Source organism: Chiloscyllium plagiosum, unplaced genomic scaffold (assembly GCF_037043375.1).
Source record: "Chiloscyllium plagiosum isolate Xiang-an unplaced genomic scaffold, Cpla_swu_hap1 HiC_scaffold_40, whole genome shotgun sequence".
Classification (NCBI taxonomy): Eukaryota; Metazoa; Chordata; class Chondrichthyes; order Orectolobiformes; family Hemiscylliidae; genus Chiloscyllium; species Chiloscyllium plagiosum.
This window is the reverse complement of record NW_028270178.1, coordinates 60,137,587-60,152,706: the sequence shown is the minus strand read 5'-3', so window position 1 is coordinate 60,152,706 and position 15,120 is coordinate 60,137,587.

Here is a 15,120-nt window from a genome sequence, read left to right as displayed (position 1 = left end):
CAGTTCTAATTGACTGTTTGAAATACTGATCAGACCTTTGTGTGGAGTGTTACATCAAAATACTCATTCACAATCCCACTGGATAAACTATTGCTCTCGATCTCTCCTTATTTGTTTCTCTTTCATTCGATGTATAGTCATATAAAGTCAAGATTTTTATTATCCCAATTCAACTTACAACAGAATCAAATTGGTTTGTTGCGACTTTGATGTGGTATCGCAAATCTCCGGTGCAATAAAGTGCAAGCGCAAGATTCTCCATCCAATGTACACTAAATATGCGAGTCACAAAGGAAAACCACAGCTGCGTTTAATAAAAGTAACAACCAGAGTAAGATTTGAACCGACGTGTGAATAATGAATTACCAACCCGTCGCCCTAACCTCGGGGCCATTTCCTCGCATGTGACCCTGTCAAGATTACATATGGTGCTAATAGGGGATGAGAAATTCCTTGAGCGGAATCGAATCCACACTATTATGTTTCTGCTTTCAGCGGAATGATAGTATCAGCAAAAACCATCCTTGGAAGGAATAGCTGTCCTTGATTCATTCCGAGTCGGAACTGTCTCAGAATGAACCAGCGAACAAGAAATTCCCATCACATTCACACGCATATTTACTCTTGACTCATAGTTTCTTCAGACAGTTTCTCCTTCACGTGAGGAAGTATATATGGAGAGAGAAGTGAAGGCGATGGTTTAGCTCGATGGCTTTTCTCATATGGATGAATCTGAACTGGATAAATTTCCCGGAAATGCAGTTTTGTTCGCTTCATTTTATTAATTTTGCTGCAACCTCACTCTGCTCATTGCAATGATCGGAAGTGAATTGGATTTATATCATTGGAATGTTTAATATTGTATTCAATTTTGATCCGAATTTATTTCAGCTTAAAGAAAATACTGATGAGAAAAACTGAAAGTTTAACTACAAAGAAAAATCCAGTTTTGATGCTCAGTTACTTTGGCAGATTTCAGTAGGTATCTAATGAACCCAACATCATGGCGATTGTCCTCCCATCTTTAAGGCATGAAATTAAAGCAGAAAATCGATCTCCAAGCACGTGTCACTTCCTATTCATTGTGGAATATCTTTCCTTGACAATCTATAAAATCTGCTCAGTTCCATTTATAATATTTAATGTGGAATATTAATGTAAACCTTTCAAAATACTGCAATTTTTTGCTGACTCTTATTTGGCTGCATACATTTCTGATATTTCTTTACATTTCAATTCATCCAAATTAGACATTGTTTCCTCGCACCTTCCATCCCCCACACCCCACTTTTACACTTTTACCCACCCACAGGCTGTATCTCTCTCCTGGTGAAACTCACTGCTTGTGTGTCTCTAAATGTGCCTTTCCAAATAGTATGGAAACGTATTCTCTGAGTGACAGAAATCCTGCTCCCATCATTTCTTTGTCCTACATCAATGGTTTTGAATACCTGACGTTCAGAAATTTAGTAATTTGAAAGAGTGAATTTACCACCTATTTCCTCCCTCCAAACCTCACATACTCTGGAAAACTTCCATTCGGTTTTCCTTGGTTCAGTTCCAAATTTTCCAACACGCAAATAAATAAAATCCCATCCCCACTAAACGCCGTCAGCGTCGTCTCTAATGTCTTAGCAGCCCAGTAAACGCCCGCAGTGTCCTCTCTGATAGAATCACAGATTCCCTACAATGCAGAACGTACAATTCACCCAATCGAGTCTATCGGGTCACTCTGAAGAGCATCACAACCAGACCTATCCCCGCACTCTATCCCATATATTTCACCTGAAGACAGAACAGCCCTCTGGCTTGTGATTTCAAATAAACCTACTGGAATAAAACATTGCATCGTGTGACTGCTGACATTATCCCCGCATTACCCATGGCGAATTCACTTAACTTAGTGATTTCACTCCCTGGACATGACAGGGCAATTTAACATGGTCAATCCACCTCAACTGCAGATCTAAAATCAGTGCGAGCCACTCAGCAATTATATCATAACAGTGAACACCATCTGAATAATGTTTAATAGCTTTATACACTGGTAACTCAGCCTATTGAAAGCAAACTGCGCCTATCAACCATAATTCAATGTATCCAAACGCGATTCTGCGCTGTGCAACCTCATTCGTGCTGCAGGAAATGTTTCTGCACTCAGATCTGAATGGGTTTACCCCGTTTTCTTCCTCAGGTTCCTGCTTTAAGCAAACATTTCAGTCAGAATCAAATCGATAAAATGGTTTTCATTCCAAAACAGATACAATGTGCAGTTTGCAGAAGTCACGTGTTTGCACTTTCACTGACACTCTCTCTCTCCAGGAGCTGCAGTCCTTCCCCACGGTGATTCGGACATCACTGTACTTCCTGTGACATATCCAATCGAGAATGGAAGACCAATCATGAATTATCTTCACTGGAGAACAGAGTGACAGATTTAAAACCTTTTCCATGCCCCCAGCGGAGAATTGAGCCCCGTGACAGGCGGGGATACTAACTATGATACTGCCGAGGACAACAACGCCGAAGGGGGCCCTTCAGCTTGTTGTGGCCGCACTTGTCCAACAAAACTGCTTAACGACCTGAATCAAGGTTTCCATCATTCAGCCCATAGCCTTAGATGTCTTGGCATCACAAAGTCTCATCTGAATTTTTTTTTCAGGTGTAAAGGGTTTCCGCCTCTCTGACGCTTTGCGTACATCTACTCAAACCTTTCTGCCTTTTCCCGACATCTCTTGGCCCGATATTCGATCCCTCCATCAACAGGAAACGCTTCTTTCAGTCTATCCCATCCGTATCCCTGATTGTTTTGTACATCTCAGTCATGTCTTCCCCAATCTCCGCTGCTCGGCGACAAACAACCCCAGTCTGTCCTCATAACTGAAACTCTTCAGCCAGACAATACCCCAGTGAATCTCTCCTGCACTGTTACCAGTGCGATCACATCCATGCTATAATGTGAATTGTAGAACTGCACACAGTACTCGAGCTATAGCCAAGTAAACTTCTTTTATTCTGTCACTGAATGAGGGCATCGCTGGCTCTGCAGCATATTTTGCTATCTCTAAGTATACAGCGGGCACTGAGTCTCAACTATATTGCAGTGAGTCTGGAGTCATATGGAGGTCCGACCAGATAAGAATGGCAGTTTCATTCTTTAAAGGACGTCAGTGAAACTGATGGTTTTATTTTTTTTCAACAATTGACCATGGATTTATGGGAGTTATTAGATTCGTAATTCCAGATATTTACTGAAGCCCAATTCTACCACCTAGCATGGTCGGAGTCAAACCCGAGTCCCTGGTGTCTGAATTAACAGTCCAGTGGTAAGAGCGCTCGGCCATTGCAGAAAACCGATCAAACTGATCTTTTCCAATGGAGTTGCTTTTCCCTGATACTGTCCTGTGTCATTTTCCTGAGCTTGACAATCCAATAATCTCTTGTCCGTCTCATTAAACTTTGCTACATGAGTATTGATCTCACAACAGCGGTAACCAAATGGATCAACTGGTCTGCAGGTCCCGATCGTAGGGTTGGTGCACGTTCACCCAGCAAAAGTGACCAAAGCAGCACAGACTGAACGGTATCAATATGAGAATCAGTGTTTGATTCTGCAGTGCCTTAATGAAATAGGAAATGACTCCACAAAAGAGCAGCGCTCCGAAAGCTAGTGCTTCAATTAAACATGCAAGACTATAACCTGGTGTTGTGTGATTATTAACTTTGTACACCATAGTCCAACACCGGCATCCCCAAATTAATGAAATGGGGGTGTTGGACGGAAAGTCGGGTTAATGATCGTAGAAGGGAAGAAATCTCTGAGAACGGGTGGATTTGAATTCTGACATATGAAACACCGAGTTATGAGCGAGCAGAATTTGAAGGAAAAAGATCATTGCTTTGGTCAAAATTACCATGTTAAAACAACTTACACCTTTGTGTGCTTCGCAAAAACTGGATTGAATTGAGAAACTACTGCCGTGACTTGGATTCGAACCGAGGTTTCTGCGGCCACAACGCCGAGTACTAACCACTATAAGATCGCGGCATCCCATATAGCAGCACGCTACGAGGCCGCTATAAGTACAGTAACATAGACAATGTTCGGCAGAGTACCGAACACACAATATCAGTGCTGAGCGAACAGTGACAGATATGTGGGAACTCAGAATGGGCTGACCGTTTAACATCGGTGCCCGCAGAGGCTGTGGTGATTCCATCATTAATATGGGGAAGGCTGAGATAAATAGATTTCTCCAAAACATCAAAGACTCCGGAGACAGTGCAGGTTTTGTTGAAATGTATGCTCCAATAGCAATGCAGTTTAACATCGGCTACTTCACCAGTTTTCCCCCACAAGGCAGTAACCACTGCTGCCACAGAGTCCCAGTTCCCAGCCCCAGAATCAGCGGAATTGACTGGAGCAGTCACAAAGATCCAACTGGAAATCGGGATGGGAATGAGGTCGCAGAGATAGTCGATGGCTCCAGTGACACAACCGGAGAATGCATGGTACTTCTATAACGGTTTAGAGGCGTAAGCAGTTCCGTGGTTGCGAGTGCTCCTGGCCAAAGGCAGGGCAGAAGGGAAATTTGTTCCCGTTTATAATGATATAACAATCTACAGTGCATCTTGCTGAGACAACTGAATGCCACAACTGGAGCGAGGGCGGCTGGTTTGAAGTTTGATTTTGCTTCACTATCACCCACTTCCCTGGAATGAATTGCTTTCACCATTTTTATTTCCAGTTGCTTAATATCTCCCTGTAGTCTGCGGCTGTCTTGCTCATGGTTAATTGCATGACTAACTGTTGTATGATCTGCACACTGCTGAATAACGATCATTACAAGTAAATATGAATCATTGATCGATATGAGAAAAGAGTGGAACACACAGCAGGCATGCTGCGTAGGTTTGCAGGCGACATCAGAATTGTAGACAATGAGGAAGATTATCTAAGTTTCAAAAGGATATTAATCCAATGAGTCGTTGGACTGAAAAATGTAACATGGAGTTCAATCTGGATAAATGGAAGTTATTGCATTTTGGTACAACAAAAAGCGTAGGACTTTGCGTAGTGTTGGAGAACACGGAAGCTAGGGATGCAGGGACATAATTCTTTGTAGTTTGCATCACCTACAGACAAGGTGTTCAAAGGTATTTAACATACTTCCCTTCATTGCTCAGTCCTTTGTGTATAGTAGTCGGGACGTTATGTTGAAGGTTTGCAGAACATTGATGAGGCCTCTTCTGGAATATTATGTCCAGTTCTATTAGCCCAGTTGTAGGAATGATATTATTCAGCTGGAGCAGGTTCAGGAAAGTTATACACGCATGTGGCCGTGTGTGGAAGGTTTGAGTTATAATGAAAGGCTCGATAGGCTGAAACTATTTTCAGATTCCCGATCGGGGTGCCGGAAAACCACAACAGGTAAGGTAGTATGCGAGGAGAAGGGGAATCATTTATTCGCGCAAGTGTCGTTCATCAGGCTCTTCCCTGAAACGTCGATTCTCCTGCTCCTCAGATATTGCCTGACCTGCTGTGCTTTCCCAGCACAACACGATCAACTCTGATCCCTCATCTACAGTTCTCACTTTCTCCTAGTTGAGACTGGTTTCATTCGAGGTTACGGTTTTGAGCTGCGACCTGACAGAAATTTATGAATTCGTGAGAGGCAAGTTAGAGTTAACGATAGCTGTCTTTTCCCAGGAGGGGGATTTCAAGACGAGAGGGCATATGTTTAAGATGAAGAGAGAGAGAGTTAATAAAAAAAGACATGTGAGGCTTTTTTTAAGAGGATGTGTTTTACGTGTGCAATTAACTTGCTGAGGAAGTGATGGCTGAGGGTACATTTGCAACATTTAAAGAACAATTCGGTCCAAACATGAATGGGAAAGTGGGATTTTTAAAATAAATTTATTCATGCCTAGTACATCAGTTATTTCCCAGAGGACAGTTAAGAGTCATCCACGGTATTATCCATCTGGAGTCTCCTGTGGGACAGAGCAGATGAATATGATAGTTTGCTTTCTGAACTGGCATGAGTGAATCAGATGGGAGTTTCCACACAACTGATTCAGGTCATCACGAGACTCTTCAATTCCAGGTGCATATTGAATTCAAACTCCACTATCTGTCATGCCAGGACCGGAACCCTTTGTCCCCAAAATATTACTTGGGTTTTTGGATCAACAACACAGAAGTAAAACTACAAGGGCATTATAACCACTCAGCGGGTCCAGCAGGAGGCAGATGGGAGTAGATTAGTTTGGCAGTATGTTCAGCATGGGTTGGTTGGACTGAGGGGGCTGTATTCATGCTGTATGAATCTACGATTGACGCTATGGAGCAAATAGCTGATTGGGATGAACAGCAGCATTGACAGCATAACTGAACATCTGATGGGATATGTAATCCTGTTGGAGTCTCGGAGGTTGTTTTGCTCAGTGACCCCTTCCCACACACGGAACTGGTGAACGGCTTTTCTCCAGTGTTACTGATTAAATGAGTTTCCATTTCTGTGGTTAATTGAATCTCTTCCAGAAGTTCCCACATTGCCCTGCTTTCTCTGTGGTATCGGCGTCCTTTTTTCAACCCAGGGTGAACGATCCTGCCAAATTGTGTCCACACATATACAAATCCTGTTTTCCATGTTGTTAATGTGTTTTCATTCTTTCTCATTCACCCACAGGGTGTGAGTATGACTTGTCAGGACAACATTTATTCTTCGCTCCTTGTTCGTTGCTGCCTGGCTACGCCACAAACCCGGGTGCGATCCCAGCCTCGGGTCTCTGTCTGCACAGAATGGGCAGTCTGCACATTATCTGTGTGTTTGCGTTTTTATTTCTCCCTCTGACCAAAGATGTGCCAGTGACAGGGATCAACAATAGGAAATGCAGGTTTATGGAATAAGGAATACCGTGGGGTCTGGTGGGATGCGCTTCGGATGGACCGTCTGGACTTGAAGGGCCGACTACCCTGCTTCCCCACACGGTGGGGATTCTTGAATTAAGGGTCAGCTCATGTTTTTTCTGGTCCTGGAGTCTCTCGTAGGCAGGTCTGGGTGAAGATTCTGCATAAGGGACATGAATGAATGGGATTGTAGGAAATTAAAGTTATTATCTCTGTTTTTGAGGTCAGGCTTGCATTCCAGGTTTTATTCGTCGAACTTAAACATCACCTTTTCCGTGTCCCAGTCGCCAAGGACAACCAGTTCAAAATATCACCGCCAACACCACCTTCTCCAGGTTGAAGTCTTTACTGTGTGGAAGAAACTGATTCTGAGCTGATGCAAGCAAAAGCAGCTTCCACCGCCAGTGTCGGAAACACTGATCCAAATAGCAAAATCATCTGTTAAACCCACCACTGCAAAGTTAACGGCTCAACACGCTCCAATTGTGCCACTCAGCTGTCTTAGCAAGATGCACTATAAATCGCTATGATAGTATAAACGGGGACAACTATTCCCTTGATCAGGAGCATACTCAACCTAGGAATCTCTTGCGCCTCTATACCATTATAGAAGGACCGCACTGTCACCTATTGCATCACTGGAACCAGAGAGTAACATCGCGCTCTCATCCCATCCCCATTTCCGGTTGATTCTGGGAGGCTGTGCCGCAGTTTCCCTGATTCCGAGGCTGTGAACTGGGATTATCTGCAACACTGGTTATTGCCTTGAGGAAGCTGGTGACCTCGCCGATGTTAAGCTAAAATGCTACTGAAGCATACATTTCAACAATATCCTGTAATGTCCCCCGAGTCTTTGATGGTTTGGCGAAATCTATCAATCTCAGTTTTCAACATTCTCATTCAAGGATTCTCATTCAAGGATCTCCACAGCCTCTGAAGACGTCGAGTTTAAAGATTCAACTCATTCTCAGTTCCCATATGTCTGTCACTGTTCGCTGAGTACTGATATTGTATATTTGCTGTTTTTCCGAACATTTCCTCTGCTAGTATACTTATTGCTGCTTGCAAGCATCCTGTTCTGTTTTTGCTGTGATCGTAGTCATCTGTATTTTGCATTGTGACCACAGCAACCTCGATTTGAAACCAAATCACGGCACTAAGTATTCTCTCAGTTGTCCTTTCTGTGACACATGGTAAGAAATTAATTGTTTTACCTTCAAATTCCGCTCTCTCACATCTCTGCGTTTCATGTATCAGGATTCAAACACACCCGTTGTCGGAGATTCCTCTCCTTCCCACGATCATTAAACCTCCTTTCCGTCCATCCTCCCATTTCTCTGAGGCAATGCACAATCTATCACTCTCTTTCACATTCATATTTTTCTGTCTGTGCTGCGGTCACTTTTGCTGGGTGACCTCCATCGGGTCCTCCAAACAAGTCGATCCATTTGAATACCGCGGTTGAGAAATCAATCCCCATGTAGCAGCTTTTACTGACTTAGGGCAGAGACAATTGGAGCGTCAGGCTCATGGAAAAGACCCAGGCCAGTTTTGAGGAAAAGAGATTTTACTGGAAATGATCAGCTTTTGTGGCTTTCTGTGTTGCTCTTGTGGTAGTTTCAGAGGACTCATAATCGAGATACCGAGGTAATAGTCTGAGTACTCGGGCTTGAGCCCCACCATGCCATATTGTAAAATTTGAATTCAGCAAATGTCTGCAATGTCGAATCTAATGATTACTATATATCCATTGACAATTGTTGAAAAAAAAAACATCTGGTTCACTGATGTTCTTACTTGGTCTGGCCTGCATGTGACTTCAAACTCATAACAATATGGTTGAGTCTCAATTGCCCTCTGGGCAATTCAGAATGGCTAATAAATTCTGCTTAGCCAGAATCGTCCTCATACTAATGTAGAAATTTTAAAACAAATGTCCATTAGGCTCAAGCAAGAGTGTTGTGTGCAGTTTTGCAAGTCACATTATCGCATGGATGTCATCACACTGAGAAAATTGCAGGAGATATTTACCGGGATATTGTTTGGGATGAAGAGTTTCAGTTGTGAAGAAAGACAGGACAGAGTGGAGTGTTTGTCGTAGTGCAAAGGAGATGTAGAGGAGACATGATTGAGTTAGGGTATGGACAGGGTTGACTGAACGAGTTTCCCATTGATGGAGGGATCGATCAGCAGGGGCCATAGATTTAAGGAGAAAGGCAGAATGGTTTGAGAAGACGTGCAAAAGAGCTTTATAAGCCAGTAGGTGGTTGGAATTTGGAATACACTGTCTGCATTTTTCAGAGCGGCAGAAACCCTTAGAACCTGAACAAACATTCAGATTTGAACTTGTGATGCCAAGACATATAAGGCTGTGGAATAAACATTGTGAAATGGGATTCAGTTCATTCGGCAGTTGTTTTTGACAAGTGTCGCCACAATTGGTTGAAGGGCCTCCTTTGACACTCTTGTTTTCGTTAGTATAGTGGTTAGTGTCCCCGCCTGTCACAGGGCTCAATTCTCCACTGGGGACAGTGTAAATATTTTAAAACTGTCGCTCTATTCCCAAGTGCGGGTATGATACTTGTCCTTCCATTCTCGATGGGGTATGTCACAGGAAGGCCAGTGATGCCTGAATCAAGTGGGGAATAACAGCAGCTCTCAGGGAGGCAGTGTCAGTGAAAGCGCAAACACTTGACCTCTGCAAACTGCACCTTGTTACTGTGCTGGAATGAAAAACATTCGGCAGACTTGTTCCGAATTGAAGTGTTTATTGGAAGCAGGAAAGTGAGGGAGAAACAGCGTAAAAGAAATTCAAATATGAGTGCAGAAACATTTCCCGCAGCACGAATCAGATTGTAAAGCACAGAGTAGCGTTTCGATACATTGAATTTGGGTTGATTGGCTTGATTTGCTGAGTTACCAGGGTATAAAGCAATTAAAAATGATTCAGGTTTTGCTCACTATGATGGAACAGTGGCTCAGTAATTCGCATTGCTGTTCGGGTATGAGGGTTATGTTGATTGGCCAAGTTAAATTGCCCTCTCGTGTCCAGGGATCGAATTAAGTAAATTTAGTGAATTAGCCATGGGTAACGCGGGGACAATGTCAGAAGTCACAGGACGCCAGGTTATAGCCCAACAGCTTTATTTGACATCATAATGGGGAGGATTGCCCCTTCTTCTGGTGAAATATAAGGGAATGGGGAGGAGAGATAGAACATAGAACATAGAAAAATACAGCGCAGTACAGGCCCTTTGGCCCTCGATGTTGTGCCGATTCAGGCCCACCTAACCTACACTCGCCCACTATCCTCCATATGCCTATCCAATGCCCGTTTAAATGCCCAAAAAGAGGGAGAGTCTACCACTGCTACTGGCAGGGCATTCCATGAACTCACGACTCGCTGAGTAAAGAATCTACCCCTAAAATCCGTCCTATACCGACCACCCCTTAATTTAAAGCTATGCCCCCTCTAATAGCTGACTCCATACATGGAAAAAGGTTTCATGGTCAACCCTATCTAATCCCCGAATCATCTTGTACACCTCTATCAAGTCACCCCTAAACCTTCTTTTCTCTAATGAAAACAGCCCCAAGTGCCTCAGCCTTTCCTCATACGATCTTCCTTCCATACCAGGCAACATCCTGGTAAACCTCCTCTGCACCCGTTCCAGTGCCTCCACATCCTTCCTATAGTATGGCGACCAAAACTGCACACAATACTGCAGATGCGGCCGCACCAGAGTCTTATACAACTGCAACATGACCTCAGGGCTCCGGAACTCAATTCCTCTACCAATAAAAGCCACTACGCCATATGCCTTCTTCACCGCACTATTTACCTGGGTGGCAATTTTCAGAGATGTGTGTACATGGACACCAAGATCCCTCTGATAATCCACACTAGCAAGTATCCGACAATTAGCCCAGTACCCCATATTTTTGTTACTCTTACCAAAGTGAATCACCTCACACTTACCTACATTGAACTCCATTTGCCACCTTTCTGCTCAGCTCTGCAACTTATCTGTATCTCGCTGTAACCTGACACATCCTTCCTCACTGTCAACAACTCCTCCGACTTTCGTATGATCCGCAAACTTGCTCACCCAACCTTCTCGCCCCTCCTCCAGGTTATTTATGAAAATGACAAACAGCAATGGTCCCAAAACAGATCCTTGCGGAACACCGCTCGTAACTTGACTCCAAGATGAACCTTTACCATCAACTACTACCCCCTGTCTTCTTCCAGCCAGCCAATTTCTAATCCAAACCTCCAACTCACCCTCAATGCCATACCTCCGTATTTTTTTGCAAAAGCCTACCATGGGGAACCTTATCAAACCCCATCTAAAATCCATATACACCACATCTACCGCTTTAACCTCGTCTACCTCCTTAGTCACCTTCTCAAAGAATTCAATAAGGTTTGTGAGGCACGACCTGCCCTTCACAAAACCATGCTGACTATCCTTGATCACATTATTCCTATTCAGATGTTCATAAATCCTATCCCTTACAATTCTCTCTAAGACTTTGCCTATAACAGAAGTGAGACTCACCGGCCTATAGTTACTAGGGTTATCCCTACTCCCCTTTTTGAACAAGGGAACCACATTTGCTTTCCTCCAGTCTTCTTGCACTATTCCTGTAGACAACGAGGACATAAAAATCAAGGCCAATGGCTCTGCAATCTCCTCCTTTGCTTCCCAGAGATTCGTAGGATAAATGCCATCAGGGCCAGGGGACTTATCTATTTTCACCCTTCCCAGAATTTCCAACACCTCTTCTCTACATACCTCAAAGCCATCCATTCTAATTAATTGTGACTCAGTATTCACATTGACAACAATATCCTGTTCCTGATTGAATACTGACGAAAAGTATTCATTCGGTGTCTCTCCAATCTCTTCAGCCTCCACATGCAAGTTCCCACTACTATCCTTGACTGGACCTATTCCTACCCTAGTCATTCTTTTATTCCTGACATACCTATAGAAAGCCTTAGGGTTTTCCCTAATCCTACCAATTAAGGACTTTTCGTGTCCCGTTCTTGCTGCTTTTAGCTCTCTCTTCAGGTCCTTCCTGGCTACCTTATAACTCTGAATCGCTCCAATTGAACCTTCACGCATCAACTTTACATACGCCGCCCTCTTCCATTTAACAAGGGATTCCAATTCCTTGTTAAACCACGGCTCCCTCACACGACCCTTTCCTCCCTTCCTGACAGGTACATACTTATCAAAGACACTCAATAGTTGCTCGTTGAACAAGCTCCACATATTAATTGTGCCCATGCCTTGAAACCTACTTTTCCAAGCCACGCATCCTAAGTCGTGCCTCACCGCATCATAATTTCCCTGCCCCCAGCTATAACTCTTGCCCTGCAGTGCACATCTATCCCTCTCCATCAAGATAGGCCTTGGTGAGATGCTCTTCAGAGAGTCGACTCCGGCTTGATTGACTGAAATGCTCTTTCTGCACTGTAGGATTCTGTGATTCTCTCGGAGAGGGTAATGACGGTGTTTACTGGGGTGTAAAGCCAGTAGAGACAATGCTGACGGGGTGGACTGAGGATGAGATTTTATTCACTTGTTGTCTTCGAAAATTTAGAACAGTTATCCCTCAACCAAGAAAGACTTAATTGGGGTTTTTCAGGTTATGAAATGTTTGGACAGAGTGAATAGGTGGAAAATTCTCTCTTTCAAGTTAGTAAACATCGAGACGCTAGACATTCAAAACTTTTGATAAAACCTTTGAAGGACAAGAAAATGATGAGAACACTCCGAGAATCTGTTTTTCAAAAGATTTGGAAAGGCACATTTGGTGACATACAAGGAATAAATTTCACAAGTAGGGAGACAGCGTGTGGCTCGGTAAAGGTGTAGGGGTGGGGTGTAGTCGTTCGGAAGTTGCGGGGAAACAATGTCTAAGTGGGTTGACTTTAAATGTAAAGAGATTTCGTGAACGTGTGCAGCTGAATAAGATTCGGTTTCAAAAACTCTGGATTTTGAAAGATTTGGCATAATATTCCACCTAAACTATTGTAAATGGAACTGAGTGGATTTTCCTCATTGTGAAGGGACGATATTACATAATGAATAAGAAGTGACCAGTTGCTTGGAGATCGACTTCCTGCTTTCATCACATGCGTTAAAGCTGTGAGGACAAACACCATGATGTTTGGTCCATTTTATACTCGGTGAAATCTGCCAAAGCAAGGAGCAACAAAACTGGTGGGTTTATTTTGCATTTTAACACTTTGATTTTCGGAGAAAGATTTTCCTTAAGCTGAAATAAAGTCGGAGCAAATTTGAATACAACATTAATCGTTACAATGAGATTTATCTAATTCACTTCTGATTATTACAATGAACATTGTGAGATTGTAGCAAAATTAAAATGAAACGAACAAAACAGCGTTTCTTGCGATTTAATCCAATTCAGGTTCAGCCATATCAGAAAGGCCATTGAGCCACAACATTGCCTTTATTTCCCTCTCCATGGCTGCTTCTTCACTTGAGAGAGAAAGTGACTGAAGAAATTATGAGTCAAATGTAGGTGTGAATATGACGGAAAATTCTTTTTCTCTGTTTCCTTCTGACACAGTTCTGACTCAGAATGTATCAATGACAGCTATTTATTCTGTCGAGATGGCTATTTATAGGCATTTGCTGTTATTATAATTCTGGTGCAAGCAGAAACACAATGGCGTGATATCGATTACACTGCAAATTTCTCATCCTTTACTTTCGCCACATGCAACCTGATGAGGTGACATGTCACCCCTCTACAAAATGTGCTGCGAAGATTGAACGATTATGGTGTTGGGTTATTATACCGCTGTGCTCCACATTCACGAGTTCGAGTCACACTCTGGTTGCTAACTTCATAAACCGCTCCAGCAGTTTTATTGGCACCTCACACTCTGGTATACATTGGATAGAGAATCTTGTTCTTGCCCTTCACTGCACGGGAGATTCACAATAATCCACACCACATTAAAGTCGAAATGAAGAGTGAGAGCAGTCATTCTATTCAACTGTAAATTAACTTGGTGTAATGAAAAAGAACGCCTTTTTCTTTCCGCCCCACATTCCACCTTGTCTTTCTATGAATTTGCATCGAAAGAAAGAGAAACAAATAACAAGAGTTCGGGAGCACAAGTTTATCCAGTGGGGGTGCACATGAGTAATTTAATCTAACACTTCACACAATGACCTGATCAGTATTTCAAACAGTGACTCGGAATTGGAACCGCAGAAAACTTCTCCAATGAAACGAACCTTTCATTCTTTCACAAATTTCTGTTGTGTGTGAATCATACAACGATCCATCATCCAGCGTGATCACTGAGTTGCCAATTGTATAAGGTCTACCAACTTTCTTCAGCATTCACAGCTTCTGTACACAGCCACCTGTGCTGTGCCCAGTGTCATTTGTTATCCCCAGGCCACAGCACATTTCTTCTTCCTGAGTTTATGAACCTTTTTCCTGATCTGTCTGATCTGTTTAATAAACCTTTTCTATCACTTCATCCCATCCCCCCACAATTCTGAACTTATGAATAAAATAAGGCGTTAGACAAAATGTGAAACAAGTGGAAGTTTGCCATTCAGCCTATGGAGTCTGCCCCACCATTCAACGAACTCATGGTTGATCTGATAATCTTTAATTCCTTTCTGCTCACTTATCTCGACAAATTTTCATCATCTTTCTGATTAGCTATCTGGCACAGGTTGAAAACACCCAACAACACTGATGGCACAGATTGTCTGGCCTCTGAGCAAAGAGATGACTCCTCATTTCTGAATTAAATGGGCAATATCTAATTCTGAGATTCTGTCCTCTGGTGCTCTCCTCACAGCATGGGGCAAACCACCTGCCCGTATCTACCCTGTCAAGATTCCACGAATAGTGAACGTTTATGATTGGTGTTATATGATTATAGAGCACCCCTCCACCTCCTTTGTTTCGAGGAGAGTAATCCCAGACTAACCAATCATTCCACGAAGGTCCATTTTATACAGATTTGGCAACATCCTCGTAAATCTCTGCTGTCCCCTGCAGCGTCCTTACATATTAATACTACAGGTGGAGAAATTTCGGTGATGAAATGGGTTGAAATTTCAGGCGCGGATGGAAATTGGAACTTGAAATCAGAAAGCGATTGGAATCGGATTTTTCCACAGAAGGACTAAATACAG